Source organism: Setaria viridis, chromosome 2 (genome assembly GCF_005286985.2).
Source record: "Setaria viridis chromosome 2, Setaria_viridis_v4.0, whole genome shotgun sequence".
NCBI lineage: Eukaryota > Viridiplantae > Streptophyta > Magnoliopsida > Poales > Poaceae > Setaria > Setaria viridis.
Genome location: NC_048264.2, coordinates 17,366,359 through 17,382,482, shown reverse-complemented (window position 1 = coordinate 17,382,482; position 16,124 = coordinate 17,366,359).

The following is a 16,124-nucleotide window of genomic DNA, read 5'->3' as shown; positions in this document are numbered from 1 at the left end:
TGGCAACCATGATCCGAAACTACCCAAGCTGATAGGATACTGCCCCTCTTGGAACAACCGGTGGCTTGATGAACCGAAACATGGAGATTGCCTCTAATTACTTGAACTTATGGATAAGATTGCCAAGTTGAAACAAGAAGGGCTTACTGGAGTTGGAGTAGCCTTTAGCTTTATGAAGCGCTGCATCCAGCCTTTGTAGTAGCGATGCCATTATGACTACGAGTATACTAGCCTTAATGATCCATCTAGATTCTCTCCTGATGAAATTAGCATGGATGAAATCATGGTTAGGCTCAAGCGAATGTTCAAGAACGTGGGCGGGATCCCCACTATTTGTGCGGGAATTCAACACCTTACACTCGCCAAAGTCTGTAAGTACTCATGACTGTGGCCCCCGAGTACTTATTTTGAATGTACTAGTTAATTGACTTGTCTCATTTTGCAGGAAGATGTTGCTTTGTACTTCTCTACTCCTTCTCTTCCCGGATCTAAAGATGTTTGTGAAGACACTTGTCGCTTGTTTACGCGGGAAGTCATGAGAGGCGATGACCATGAGGAGCAGGTAGTCGAGTCTTCGAGCGGCACTAGTTCTGATGCTGCGAATCGATACAAAGTCAAGGCCCAGCCGTTTGCTAAGGTCGAACCGTCGTCCAGGTCGAAGAAGCGCTCAGCTACAGATGAGCTTGAAGCCGTGATCCCTCCACCACCAAAGAAGAAATGGACCATTGTTGTGAAACAGGCCGTGAAAAAATCCATCGCTGCGAATAATGTGCCCCCAAGGTAATTACCTATGAGGAAGGACAAGATCCTAAGTATCACATACTTCCAAAATGTGTCTTCAATGTCACCACCGTGTCTACTCAGGATGACACTGGTGGTTTGTAGGTACTCAAGCTTGCAACGAATACTGAGAAGGCAGCTGCCTTGGCTGCTCAGGACAAGTCACCGATCATCGAGGAGGTGATCGATGTTGAAGATGGTCCAAAGCCTATTATTAGCAATGACAACTCCTCTAGAGATACGGTGAACACTGCTAGCGCAGAGATGACGTCAACAGCGGGGGGCGGTAACTATGGTTGGCCAGGATCAAGCTGCGACTTCTCAGGCCACGCCAAAGGCACCATCTCCGGCTATTAAGCCACTGCGCCTAACAGGAGAACCCAAATTGAAACTAAGGAGATCTTCAAGGTATCCTCTGTTGTTCTTTTGAGTACTTATTATGACTTGTAAGTAAGTTGCTTGTGACAAAAATAGGTGCTCTTCTGCAAAAAATCCTCGAACATAGATTTGGCTAGGCCTGACTCCAATCCTATGACTGATGGCAGCAGCCACTCAGCTCAAGGCATCATCCAGGCTCAAGCAGTACTTCCACTGCAGGAGAAAATTGTGGAGAAGTCGTCTACTCCAAGGGCTATGTCTGCTGTGGCAGCTCTTATGCATGAGGTGTTGGCATCGTCGACCGATGTTGTGCCGCCAATCCTCGACGACAAGTAGTCGAAGAAGTGGCGGTGACTACTTCTGGCACCGTGGCTACTCGCATAGCCCCTGAGCCAGACGTGGAAATTGAAGTGGTGATAGTTTTGGAAGTCATGGCTGCCAACGCGTCCTCCGAGCTAGGTCCGTCGACAAACCCTACCGTGGTTTCACAAAGCACAACTGATTCTAAAGCTCATGCAGATCCTCTATAGGCCAGAGAAATTCATCTTGAAGATATCCGATTGATTGACGACCCCTTGCTGAATATGGACGTGGTCGCTAGAATGATGGAGATGCACCGCCGTATCAGCAATTATGTAGAGATATCTTCTTTCTGACTTGATGTGGCTATAGTTGCCTTGTAACTTATGCTCGTGTACAAATACAAGTACCTATTGTGCGTGTTGCAGGATGTCATCAAGCGCTCCCGCCACAAATCCCAGATGCTTGAAGGATATGGGGACATAGTACTTCATGTTGAGGCCCTTGAAAAAGAACTTGCTAAGGAGAGGGAGCACTGTTCTCGATTAATGATGAAGTATGGCGGACCTGCTACTGAATATCGGAATCGCATCTTGCAACTTGAAGAAGAGAAAGACCGACTCAGCAGACGCAACAAGTCCTTGAACCAGCGGATTAGAGGTAATTGTTATTCTTACTGCTTTCCGAATACTAATTCTGCTTGTGGTACTGATCCTCTGCTGCCTTAATGTGCAGAGCTTGAGAAATCGAGTAAAGAACTCCAGGAGAAAGCCACCGATTGGACCAATGCATTCTATCATGTGACTGACCAACATGATAGGCTTGTCTTGCAAGTTGAGAAGTTGGAGCATAACTTGGAGAAGGAGAAGAAGATGCGCAAAGATGGCGAGACTGATCTTGTTACTACCATGGAGACCATCAAATATCGCGAGGCTAAGGCGGAAACTGCCACATTCACCCTGAATAAGATTTGTGAGGCCGCCCAGCCAATTGCGGATATGATAGAGCCCCCAGCTGAAGGTGTAGAGCCTCGTCCACTGCCAGAGATACTCAAGGATGCACTAGAGAAGGTTTCTGGATATATTCAAAAGATGGTGAAGTCTATCTCCCAGCAGGTCATGAGCTTTGTGAAGTCTTTCTATCCTTGGTAAATTTACAACCTGTTGTTGAAGGGATGGCATCAGACTGCTTGGACGAGCAATTCAAGGAGATTATGCGGGAGATGGATCCCATAGCTGAAGAAGTAGCCAAGCAGCTAGACCTTGAGTAGATCCGGAGATGAACAAACATTAGCATTTGTATAAAGAACTATTGTCAATGCTTGAAATATATTAAAGTCTTTATGTAATTATTTTCTTGCTTTGTGAGGACCAATGGTGGTCACCCTTGGATGATGAGTGATTGACAATATTGTGTTGGAATAATGTTGCTCTTGGCTTGTGATGTGCAGATGTTGGATGTGGTGTGGCGGCCGACGGCATACGGTGAAGGTCAAGCAAGAGGTTCATGCCGATGGAGCAAGGGGGGTGAAGGATGAACGTGAGTAGGCTTGGACCGATGGACCCGAGGAGTCCGGGCTGTCGGTGTTTTAGACCGGCAACCCGCCTAGGGGTACCCTAGGTGGTCTTTTATGCGGTAAGGGTCGTCTAGAATTAAGGAATCAATGGTGACACAAGGAACACGATTTAGACAGGTTCGGGCCGCTAGATCGCGTAATACCCTACGTCCTATGTGTTGGTTTGTATTGATGTATGTTCTGGTCTTTAGGATCTTGAGAGATATGTCGAGGGGGATCCCTGCCCGGCCTTATATACACGGGAGGGCAGGGTTACAAGTCTGAGTCCTAGTCGGGTACTATTACAGAGTTCTACTCGGTATTGGCCCGAGTAGTTTTCCATAAACATACAAGAATAATCCGAGAAGGATATGCCCATCCTTGTTTTGATCTTGTCCGAGTACGTCCCTTGGTGGGCCGTCCAAGGCCTACTCGTGGACCTGGGGTGTATGCCCGACAAGCCCCCGAGTACTTTGTAGTCGTGCGCCACAGTCTTGGGCACTGCAGGCACTGTCCGAGTAGATCTAGTCATAGAGGTTGCAGACTGAAGTGCTCGAGTACTGTCGCGTGGCTGGAAGGTACTCTTTTTGCTCCTTCGAGTTGTTTCCGTCCCGTGTAATTTTATATGGCAGTGCGATGTCAATCGTACTCCATATGGAGTAGCCCCCGAGCCTTAGGTTGAGTCGAAGAGTTAGGCTTAGGGTCCAGCCAGCTTTTGTCTATTTTACCCTTGGGGATCTTTGGGAAAAGAAAAAACTGATCAACGGGTACGGTACCCGCAGCCCCCGAGCACTTAGGCGATCTTTGTCGTTGAAGTGGTTAGCAGCCCGTTGAATAGAGTAGCCGTTGGGTGTTTAAGACGATTAATACGCGATTAATCTGTCCGGTGCGCAACTGACGCGTGGAAACCGGGGCTGGTGGAGATAAAACTGGGAGGCCCCCTTTCGGTTGCTGTTACGCCGTACGGCAATTAGATCTCTTCTTCTTCCTCCTCTGCGCCTCCGCTCTGCATTTTGCCGCCGTCAGAGCCGCCACCACCGCCATTGCCATCTTTTGAGAAAGATCCGAGTGTCGAGCCCCTTCTTCCTTGAGGTTTAGTCCGTCGAATGCGCACCAAGAAGATGGGCAAGAAACCCGAGAAGATCCAGGGCAAGGTTTTGGCGACGGGCAAGATCAAATCCAAGAAGGGCAAGGAGTTGGTGCTGCCGGCGCCGAAGGTGGGGCCAACGAACCAAACTGTGCCACCGCTGCCTGGGGCAACTTGGCAACACTCGGTGATGAAGGAGGAATTGGTCTAGGCGCTAGTCGAGGCAAAGCTCCTTCAGCCGAAGGAGATTCTTGAGTGGTGCCCAGCGTTTCCCAATACGTGGCAGTTTGAGGAACATCCTGCCGAGACGGTGATGCTTGTGCATTTTGTGGAAAGGGGATTGACGGTGCCCACCTCTGACTTTTTCAGAAGTATTCTCGAGTACTACAAACTTCAGCTCGTCCACTTGAATCCCAATGGTGTACTGCATATGTCTATTTTCGTACACCTTTGCGAAGTTTATCTGGGAGTACCTCCAAGTCTTGAGTTGTATAGGAAGCTGTTCCGTTGTAAGCCTCAGCCGAGTGCCCAGCTGACGGAAGTCTTTGGAGGCGCCGGGTTCCAGCTCAGGAACTCGGGCGCGTATATTGAGTATAATCTGACCGACTCCCATGGGGAGTGGAAGAAAAGGTGGTTCTACATCGGGAACCATGAACCCCGCTTGCCTGTGGTGACTGGTCACGCACCCAAGCATGCGGAGAACTGGGTGAGCGAGCCCGAGGACACCCCTGAGCTCGATCACTTGATGCAGCAGATCACCGAGTTGAAGGCACTCGGTTTGACTGGGATCAACGTGGCGGCCAGCTTCCTGAAGAGAAGGGTCCAGCCGCTCCAACAACGTGCTCACTCGGGAAGTGAGTACGTAGGTCTGAAGGATCCATCGCGTATGTCCGATGAGGACATATCCGATGATGACGTAGAGGCGCTGCTGGCTAAGTTTTTTAGGAACTATCAGGGAGTACCAGTAATCCCTGCAGCCCTTCGTCAGTATGATGCCTGGTACGAGCCAGAAGTGGTACGTGTTTTCCTCTTGACTTGTTCTTCTTTGACTTGTGATTCTTGTTGTTGATACCCATTTGTTGTTTGAAGTCTCGAGTTCTTGTCGGCTACTTGGCGCAGTCGGAAGAAGAGTCGGAAGCTGTCGTCGAGGAGTCGAAGGACGAGCCTTCTTCTCCTGTTAAGAGACGCAGAGTAGTCCGCAAGATGTCTGCGGCTAAGTCTGCTTCAACCCCTGAGAAGTCTCGGGGTACCAAGGTATGTAGTTGGTAACTTGTCTGTTACTGATGGATTTGAACTCGTTATTGATGTGGCGAATCTTGTTTTGGTTCGTGAAGGCTGTAGATACGACGCTTGGTGAAGATGAGGCTGTTTCTGAAGAAATGGCCGTGACCGACCTAGAAGTCGGTGATGTGGCTGTTGACATGGTGCCGGAGAGGGTACCATCAACAGAAACTAGGGTAGCCCCCGAGTTAACCGCATCAACTCCATCGGACACCATGCCACCTATTGCTGACCAGGCGGTCCTGGGGCTGCCTGCTGGAGTAGCGGGTACAGCGAAGGAGGTGTCGCCAGTACTCGCTACTGGTACCTTGCTGTCCAATGAGATCGCCAGTGGTAAGCGTTGTCCCATCCTATTGTATTCGTTTGAGTAGTACTGTAGTCTTAACTTCGGTTTTGTAGGTCTTGGTGAGAAGACAGCGCCGGTCAGTATTCCCACGGCGCCTAGTACTCGGCCGCCTATCGCCAAGAAGAGGCGTGTGCGACTACCGCCACGTTCAACCCGGTGAGCTTCCTTGTATTTTTGAATGATGTTGGATTGTCTTGAAATCATGTAGTGACACTTTTTTGGTGCAGAGATGCAGAGGAGACTATCCTTGTAGAGACAGGGATAGTGCCGGATCCCTCGACTACAACATCTGTTCCTTTGGAGGACTTGACTGTTGAAGAGGTACCCGAGGTTGACGCCGGCCATCTTGGAGCTACTATGTCGATGCTTTAAGATGTAATTCGCTCGGTGGAGGTTCCTGCTGCTGCATCAGGCTCGGAGAGTGCTGGCCTATCATCATCTTCTGGCGGAGCGCTGGCCATAGTTGAAAAAACCAAACAAGCGACTACTCCAGGTAAGTGCCTGTAGTCTTTTTATTGTAGTCGTAGTCGGTAGCTGACATGGTAAATGTTGTAGGTGCTACTCTGGGTACGATCCCTCATCTTGTGGAGAGTACCCAAAGGTCAATACTTAGCCTGCCTTCTGACTTGGAGTTCCAGAGGGCGATTGATGTTTTCCGGGGCTTCCAGGTAGATGTCCTTGTTGAGTTTGTTGCATGACCCGAGTAGTTGTGAGGCTTGAAACTCACCATACCATACTTGAATATTTTCAGGAAAGAAGCCATCAGTTGGAGCAGGAATGTGCCCGACTAACAGAAACTCTTCGGGTTCATGAAGTCGGGGCAAAGTCCTTTGCCATGGAACGCGCAGATCACGCGGTTCTGCAGGAAAAACTGGAGAGCCGCTACAAGTCCTTGAACAAGAAGTATCAAGGTAAGCATTCCGACTACTCTGGTTGTGTCCAACTATAGTTGGCTGTGGCCTGAGTTCTTTGTTTTGTAGAGCTCAATAAGCAGGAAGCGGCTACAAGGAGCCAAGTCATCGACTGGAGAAACGCTCATGACCGGGTGGTAGATGAAGCCGAACATCTTCGGGCCGCGCTGACGGAAGCACAGGTTGCTTGCGAGCACCAGCGGGACCAAAAGATGCAAAATGGCGTGATGCTTGCCATGGCCATGGTGGCATGCAGAGATCATGCCCGACCCTGGGAAGACTTCGGGCGAACTCCAAGAGCTGTCTGGAGCGGCCGATGAATTGGTGAATGCTATAGCCGCCGTGGAGGAAGGCGCAGGGCTGCAATCGCTAGTTGAGCGACTAAGAGCTGTCCCGAGTAAAGTGGCGGGACTTTGCAAGACTGTTTGCAAACAAGTTCTTACAGTTGTGAAGTCCTACTACCCGAGGGCAGACTTGGCGGCAGCTGGTGATGGCGTGGCTCGCAACTGCACAGAGGAAGCGTATGCGCAGTACCTCGAGGAGGTGGAGCCTATTGCAGCCAAGATGTCGGAGTTTGTCTCCTTAGAAGAGCTTTGAGCTTTTGTGTGTACTCTTGTTTTTTATAGAGTACGTTTGATACTTTTGAATATCAAGCCTTTGGATTTTGAAGTTCGTTGTCTTGCGAAGAGAAGTTTTACTTCATTATGTCCAATCCAAAGTACTAGAGTCGGCTGGGTCTGACCCTCTAGGGGAGAAGCTTCGTCTTGCCCGACCTTGAGGCTTGGGGTCAGCTAAGCCTGACCCCTTCGAGGGTGAAAAACTCTCTCGCCCGACCCTGGGTCCTGGGGTCGGAGTAGTCCGAGCCCCCGAGCTGTAGATGTTGGGATACGAGGTAGGCTACACTAGCGCAAATCAAAATTTCTACCACGTAAAACCAGGAAGAACTGCTGTATAAGGATCACGGGATTACCACTCGACGCACTACTGGTGCGGAAGATGTAGATATGCGTCGATGCAGTGAAGACGATCACGTAGTCGTACGTAGTCGATCACGTCCAGCAGCTCCTCAGCAGCTCGTCCACGTGCAGCAAGATCGCCTCCGGTGCCGCGGCTCGTCGTCGGCTCGTCGTGGCTCGTCGGCGGCTCGTCCAAGTGTTGCAGGCGCAACACCTCCAAGGTATCCACACGTGCAGGGAGGAAGCGTCGCAAGCCGGACTGCTAGATCCGTGAGTTGCAACAGGCGAGGGCGTGGGAGGCGCGGCAGGTGTGTTTCGCCAAAAGGTGTAAACCCTAGGGCGCCCCCACCCCTCTATTTATAGAGGTTCCTGATGGGCCTCTGGGTCCGAGGCCCATTAGTACTTCTAAACCTAATCCAACTCGGATCAGATCCGAATTGGGCTTCCAGCCCCTTAAGTGTGTGACCCTATGGGTTCGGATACGTATAGACATGGCCCGAGTACTCCTACTCGGCCCAATAGTCAGTAGCGGCCTCTAGCAAGACGTGCCAACTCCTATACGTACACGAAGATCATATCAGACGAACCATCACAACATAATATACATGCTATTCCCTTTGCCTCATGATATTTGGTCTAGCTTCAAGCCGACCGCTCTTTCTCGATCCTGTGATTCGGAATCCCTTTGTAGGTTAACTCTTAACCGTACGTAGCATGGCCATGCATTTTCGGATCCGATCACTCGAGGGGCCCAGAGATATCACTCTCAATCAGAGAGGGGCAAATCCCATCTTGATTGACCATGTCTCATAGCATGCTTCTTAACAAACCTGAAAGCTACCTTTATAACTACCCTGTTACGGCGTAGCGTTTGATAGCCCCTAAGTAGGTCGATCCACATCTAGAATACATGCGACAATCTCAGGTCTAAGGACAAAGCGTATATGTTGTTTAAAGAGAGAACTACTTCTCGTGTTGGGTCAGTCCTAGCACATGTCTCCACATGTGTCCACATTATTAGTTCAACATCTCTATGTCCATGACTTGTGAAACATAGTCATCAACTAATACATGTGCTAGTCTAATATTCATGTGTGTCCTCACATGAGCTCCGACTAGGGACAACTTTAGAATAACCATACAAGTAAAGAGTTTCACATATAATTCACATAATTGCAAATCAATTCAAGTAGCCTTTAATGGATATTCAATGAACACAATATACAAATCATGGATAGAAATGGAATATCATCATCTCTATGATTGCCTCTAGCGCATACCTCCAACAGTAGACCACGCTTGGCTTGTAGTAGTCCCGAGTGTCAAGTAGTCGTAATGCTATTGAGTACTCATCTTTTGAGGGACACGGGTGTACTGTACTCCTTTGTCCTTTGTGGATGCACGGGTGTACTGTACTCTTTTGTCCATTGTGGCATGAGTGCGGTCACGTGGGCACAGTCAGAAGGCGTCAGACTCATTGAGCACGGGTGCATAGTAACTCTTGGGCAGGTGGTAGTTGTGGCCTTCGGCTATAAATAGGGCCACCTGGTGAGCGAACCAACTCAAGCTCCTGAGTAGCGATGGATTGCCTTCGGTTTCTTCTATTTGAGTGTAGAGAGCCATCAAAGAGTGCACCGGTGTTAGAAGATTCCTCGTAGATTGAGGCCATCTTCCATCCACAGACTCCTGCGCTCATAGGGATAGCCGCGATGCTAGAAGAATCCTCGTAGGAGGTTTCGTCGCACGCCTCATCTTGCAGCTCGTGATCCACTGGGGTACGCGCTGGAACTCGCGAGTGATGGGTGATGAGTGCCGTGGTCTTTATCCTGCTCTAAGAGAGGTGGAGGTGCGGCCGTAGAGTAGATTGGCTCCGCAAGGCTAGCAAAACAGCAGCCTTGGTTCCCTCTAGGCGCGTCGTGCCGGATTTGGCGCTGCCGCTGTCAAGGCAGTGGCGATGCTGGAGTTCCTGGCATTGACTTGGGTAGGGTACCTGGGCATGGCTGCGTTTTGCGCAGCTTCCTTGCGTGTGGGCCCTTCTTGTGGTCGGCAGACCTGAGTGGCCTTGTGATATAGTAAAAGCCTGAGGCTTAAATGCAGCCCGCCAGTAGGTAGTTGCTTGTAGTCTTCGTGTATGCCAAGTACTTGTAATGAGTTCCTCCCGGTTTCTTGTTTTGACGACGACGTCGTCGACATAAGCTTCGACATTGCCAGGTAGTTGCAATGAGTTTCTCCCGGTTTCTTGTTTTGATGACGACGTTGTCGACATAAGCTTCGACATTGCGAGGAAGTTGCTTTTCAAAGCACATCTGTATGGCCCTTTGATAAGTTGCTCCTGCATTTTTTAGTCCGAAGGACATTGTTTTATAGTAGAAAGCTCCGAAGGGCGTAATGAACGCTGTTTTGGCTTGATCTTCTTCTTTGAGGCTTATCTGGTGATAGCCGGAGTAGCAGTCAAGAAAACATATCAAAGCGCACCCAGCGGTGGAGTCAACCACTTGATCGATCCTTGGTAGCCCGAAAGGATCTTTTGGGCAGTGTTTGTTGAGGTCGGTGTAGTCAACACATATTCTCCATTCGTTGTTTTCTTACGAACAAGCACAGGATTGGCAAGCCAGTCGGGATGAAAGACTTCTTTGATGAATCCTGCTGCGAGTAGCTTGGCTAACTCTTTTTTGATTGCTTCTCGTCTGTCCTGAGCGAAACGGCGTAGTCGTTGCCGTTTTGGAGTAGCTTTGGGATCGACTGGATCCAGGACTAGTGGGAAACGGCCTGGTTCTGAAAAATTTGTCCATTGATCTTTTCGGCTGAAAGAAATTGGAACTTCTGACCATTTTAACGGTGTGGGGTCCGTTGGTTCAATGGCCATGATCTCCCTGAGTACGAGTTTGTTAGCTCGCTTGGATGCAGTGCTTGGGATACCGCTGAATATGACGTTGATAGTTTTTGAAGCTGTTTGGAAATCGCCGTCCTCATCTTCATCGTTGCGGGCTTTATTTTTACCCTTATCTTTGTTTTTGGTGTACTCTTCAGGAGTTGGTGGTGCGGGTAAGTCTTGCATGACTCGGCGCATGCTGTAGCAGTCTATCACCGAGTGCTTGCTAGTCGGATGCCATGGGCACTGCTTTTTGTGTAGCTCTGTGAAGGTTGGCCCTTCGTCGTTTCTGCGGTGCCCCTTTTTTCCGGAGCTGGTCCTGGCGGCAACGGTGTTGTCGGGCTTCCTTTTGCGATTGTGATTACTCGGATAGGAGTTCCGAGCATCGTTATGCCAAGTTCTATCTGGTTCATTATTGTGGTTGTTGTCACGTCCTCGGTTACGGTGGGAACCGAACCATTCTCGCTCTTTGTCTTCTTCGTCAGCCCATTGTTGCACCATGACTTTGAGTTCTTTGACATCGGCTTGTCGTCGGTGACCGAAATCTTGGTATGTTCGTCGATCGTAGAGTCCATTTTGGAAGCACTCAATGACGTCTGTTTCGGAGATGTCAACTATGGTAGCCTTCTTTTCGAAGAACCATCGCAGATAGTCGCGTAAGGTCTCGCCCTCTTATTGCTTAATTTGTCTTAAGTCGATTTTGTTGCCTGGCCTGGCCATGGAGCCGGCGAAGTTGTTGGTGAAAGCCTTTGTCAAGTCTGCCCAAGAATTAATGGACTTGGGTTTTAATGACTCGAGCCAGGTCAGTGGTGCGGGTTCCATGCATATGGGGAAATGAATGACTTTGGTGTCGTTATTGCCCCCGGCTGCTTGGACGGCTAGTGAGTAATAGCGTAGCCATTGAATTGGGTCTTGCTTGCCGTCGTACTTGGTGATTCCGGTTGGCTTGAACTTATCGGGTAATTTTGTTTTCATTACCCGGTTTGTGAAAGCAGGAAAATGGTTGTAGCTGTCGACTTCCCGTTCGCGCCGACTGTTGAGAATTTCTCGCAAATCACTGAAGTTGGATATTTCGTTGTTCTTCCGAGTAGGGCGGACGCATTTAACCGAGTTGATGCAGCTGACCTCACCAATATCTTTATGTCGCGCAGGAGCTTTATGCTTGCTTGGACCTTGGCTGTGTTGCCGAGGTTGGTTGACTGTATCATCGTTTCGTGGGGCGGCATTTTAGTCTGCAGCTCTCATGCTACCTTCTTGATGAGATGTGATACGAGGAACAGACGGGATTGGTGATTCTTTGTCAAGTAGCTTGTAGGCTTGCTCCACGAGTTGTGCGATCAGTCCGTTGCCGCGCTGCACGAGTTGAGCTGTGGCTGCGTTGTCCCTATCCTGAGGCATCAACGTGGTTAAAAGGTTGATTGAGGCGATGGCCGCGAGTGGAGTATTGTGCTCCTGAGCCTGAACTGTATTGAAAGCCCTTTCAAGATTCGTAATGGGGATATTTGTAGCCATCAACTGTCGTCGCTCAGCTCGAGTAGCATTGCGCGCCCTTCGTTGGTTGCGCTGCTCAGAAGTTTCACCGTGAGGGGCGTCAGCAGTAGATTCATTTTTGGAGATGTTGTCGATTTGTGCTAATCGCCTGGGGGTTCTGTCCTGGCTAGTACCCGGGTTGTTATTCTGAGTAATAACAAGTATTTCCCTATCCAGGTAGTAGCTTTCAGAGCTTGATGTTGCAATTTCTGTGTAACTCTCTTCACGGTTGAGTGGAACGCCTTCTTGATATGGTAAGTTGTCTATATGGGCGACAAGGCGCGAGTCGTAGTCACGGTTGAGAAGAGGCGGTCGCAATCCCGGCCAATGGACGAATCTGCCTTGTGATGTCGAAGTTATTACCAATCCTTGGGCTGGACCAGATAATGGTATCTCTGGTGAATAAGACGAGTCGGAGTCGACATCTTCGTCATGCCCGAGTTCGAATCGGGTTCGAGTAAGAAAACCTTGGTGGACTTTGGTTGCGTTGCAGAGTCCGTGCGGGAACCACTTTGAAGTCGAAACCGATTTGGATGCTGACTGGGGCCGTCGAATCCGAAGCGAGTCCGACCTTGAGTCCAGGGGTCGGCTGAGCCCGACCCTTTGGAGGAGTAGCTCCACCTCGCTCGACCCCGAGTGAAACTCCTCCTCGCCAGACCCTGAGTCCTGGGGTCGGGAGTGCCCGACCCCTGAGCGGAAGGTTGGAGTAGTCTGAGGCGAAGTCGAATCCGACGCGTAGTCAAACTCGAACTTGTTGACTTTGAAATCTTGATTTTTTCTGGTCAGACTTTCTGGTTTCTTCTTCTAAGTGTCGACGATCTAGCGCCGAAACGATCCCGAGCCTTCGGCGACGCAAAACCAGGATTCAAAAACGAAGGTGGCGCCGGCTTCGATGAAGAAAACGGGCCTGATGATGACCTTCGCCATTGAGTTCGCGCTAAGAAACTCGACGAAGCCCCCTACCTAGCGCGCCAGCTGTCGGTGTTTTAGACCGGCAACCCGCCTAGGGGGTACCCTAGGTGGTCTTTTATGCGGTAAGGGTCGTCGAGAATCAAGGAATCAATGGTGACACAAGGAACATGATTTAGACAGGTTCGGGCCGCTAGATAGCGTAATACCCTACGTCCTGTGTGTTGGTTTGTATTGATGTATGTTCTGGTCTTTAGGATCTTGAGAGATATGCCGAGGGGGGTCGCTGCCCGGCCTTATATACACGGGAGGGCAGGGTTACAAGTCTGAGTCCTAGTCGGGTACTATTACAGAGTTCTACTCAGTATTGGCCCGAGTAGTTTTCCATAAACATACAAGACTAATCCGAGAAGGATACGCCCATCCTTGTTCTGATCTTGTCTGAGTACGTCTCTTGGTGGGCCGTCCAAGGCCTACTCGTGGACCTGGGGTGTATGCCCGTCACGGGTGAGTTAGGCGATCCACACAGTGCATGGAAGAGCAAGAGAACATGACAGGATGAAGACGGCGTTGATCAAGTCAAGTGGGACGGAGGCGAGTCAAGTTGGCGGCCCGGGAGCTGAGAGCGAAAGACTTGGAGGCGTCAAAGGCTTGGCGGAGACTGGACATGTGTTAACATCGAGGAGGTCGTATGGCAGCCAAGCGAAGATAGACGGTTTGAGTAGTTTGAGTCTCAAAACTACCGCGCGGGCAGGTTTGCCGGTTTGGGCCTGAAAATCGGGGGTGAGCTCAGTGCGATCAGAGTTTCAAGAAGGAGGGCACGTGGTATCATCGCGAAGCTTGCGTCGAGGCGAAGCAAAGTTGTGAAGGTGGCGTGTCCATCCGATGAGCGCTGAAAAACTTGGACCAAAATACCCCTGCGTGGTTAGTTATCCTAGTTGTAGTTGTAGGGGTAGTTTAGTCTTTTGTCCTGGACTATAAATAGGGATGAGGGGCTGGTTATTTTAGTACCTCTTCCACCTCTTGCTTAGCAGCTAATTATCCTTAGATTAGAGTCTAGTGTCTCGCTCTAGAGGTCCTCGGATGATTTGAGCACCGAATCTGTGTATTGAACCGAAGTTTGTTGCGAGAATGGAGACCCTAACCTCCTTGTGTCCTCCAGGATTTGGGAGATGATCTCTTTGTGATTTTCCCATTTGTGTTCTTCATGTTCTTTGCTTCTTCCTCTCCACCCCTTTCGTGTTCTTGTTCGATTCATGATTTGTGGGGGGTGTTTGAGTCAAACCGATTGTCTCGAAATGAACTAGGACGTGAGTTGATCCCTTCTACTGAAGGATTTCTATTGAAACCTCACGAGATCATAGATCGGGGCGATTAAATTTTTGAAGTTGAAAAAGTGATGTTCTTCACGTGATTTGAATTTCTCGTCGATTGACAAATCCTTGAGCAATGATCTCTTAGGAGTAGCTTCCCTACTGCCTTACAATGCCTTGGTTCAATTTTGGTGGCAGTTGGTTTTGATTTGATCGGGATTCGGGTAAATAGTTATTCGTGGGTTTGTTTTTGGGGTTCTGTCTCGCAGCATGCGGACTGTCCGCCCCTAGGTGTCGGACTATCCGCTAGGGTCGGACCGTCCGCTCCTGTGCTACGGACCGTCCGCCTATATTTCGCAGAACAGTCAGAGACTACACAGTTTTCAAGGTGTTTGTGTTGTGGTTTTGGCTCGGTTGCTTCTTGAGGATCCCGCTGTGTCTATTGGTCTTTACTATAGGCATCAAGTCACCTAGTTGGCTCGTGGATCTCTCCTCTTCTGCTCGTTTTCAATTCAAGGTTTGATTTTGGGACAGAGGCCTAAGTTTTTGAAAGAAATTTTAGAGCTCCCATTCACACCCCCCTCTGGTCGCCGTTTCGGTCCTTCAATTGGTATCAGAGCCGATTAAGGTTTCTCCATATCCTAATCGATTTCGAAACCTATTATGGAGACCTCATTCTTCCTCGACCGGTGCATCCTACTTTGATGGCTCAGACTATCTATATTGGAAAACTCGCATGAGAGCCCATCTAAATAGTAGAGGAGCAGGGGTTTGGGAAATCACTCAAGATGTGACTTATGTGATTCCTGCTACTCGTTTGACTCGTTTGACCATGTCAAGGATCTATCTCTTGCTCATGAGATTTGGTCCCGACTTCAAAGTTTCCATGAGGGGAGGAGTTAGGTGAAGGCACGACTCTTTGAGACTTACCGGTGTGATTATGAGAATTTTATTCATTTGCTCGGTGAGTCTGCTGATGCCTTGTTCCAGTATTTTCTTGCTATTGTGAATATGATGAAAGCAAACACTACCAACTTGCCCACACCGATTATGATAGAGCTTTGAAGCTCCTGCATGCTTTGGATCACGAGGTGTGGGGCACGAAGGTTGATGCTATCATCGAGTCTACAAACTATGAGACTCTTTCTACTGATGAGCTCTTTGCTAAGCTAAAGTCGACAGAGGTTGACAAGAGGCTCCGAGCAAAACAAGGGAGCCCTACTGATCCACATAGTATGGCTCTCATGTCAGGCTCTAGACAGCCTAAGTCTTTGGGTAACTCTTCTTCTATGTCATTTGTCTTGTCTTCCTTGGTTTCTATTTCAGAGGAGCAGCTGGAGGTTCTTGATGATGAGGAGCTCGCCTTGATCACGAGGCGGTTCATGCGCTTCAACGACAACCACAAGAACCGGCGAAGGAGCAACAATAACTGCTTCGATTGTGGCAAGCCAGGTCACTTCGCTGTCAATTGCCCCAACAAGAACAAGTCCTAGAGCGGGTACGACTACAACAAGCACAAGAACAAGGACAACACCAATAAGAAGAAGAAGAAGTACACCGATCGTGAGAAGAAGGAGTATCACAAGAAGGCCAAAGCGCGCGTCTTCATCGCCTCCCTCAGCGACATCAACTTCGACACCAACGACCACACCGACTCAAGCTCAAGTGAAGAGGACGACGATCGCAAGGCAAAGAAGAAGGACGGCAAGAACTTCAATGGCCTCTGCTTCTACTCCGACAAGAACCGTGACGGGTACTGTGTCATGGCCATCAACGCCAAGAAGGATGACAAAGAAGTAAATCCTCCTCTAGAACAACTTGCCTTAGAGTAGAAGAACTTAATGATTGCTTGCTAAATCAAGATAAGTTGCTTAAGAAGGCTGCTCATGAACGAGTTGAGCTTAAG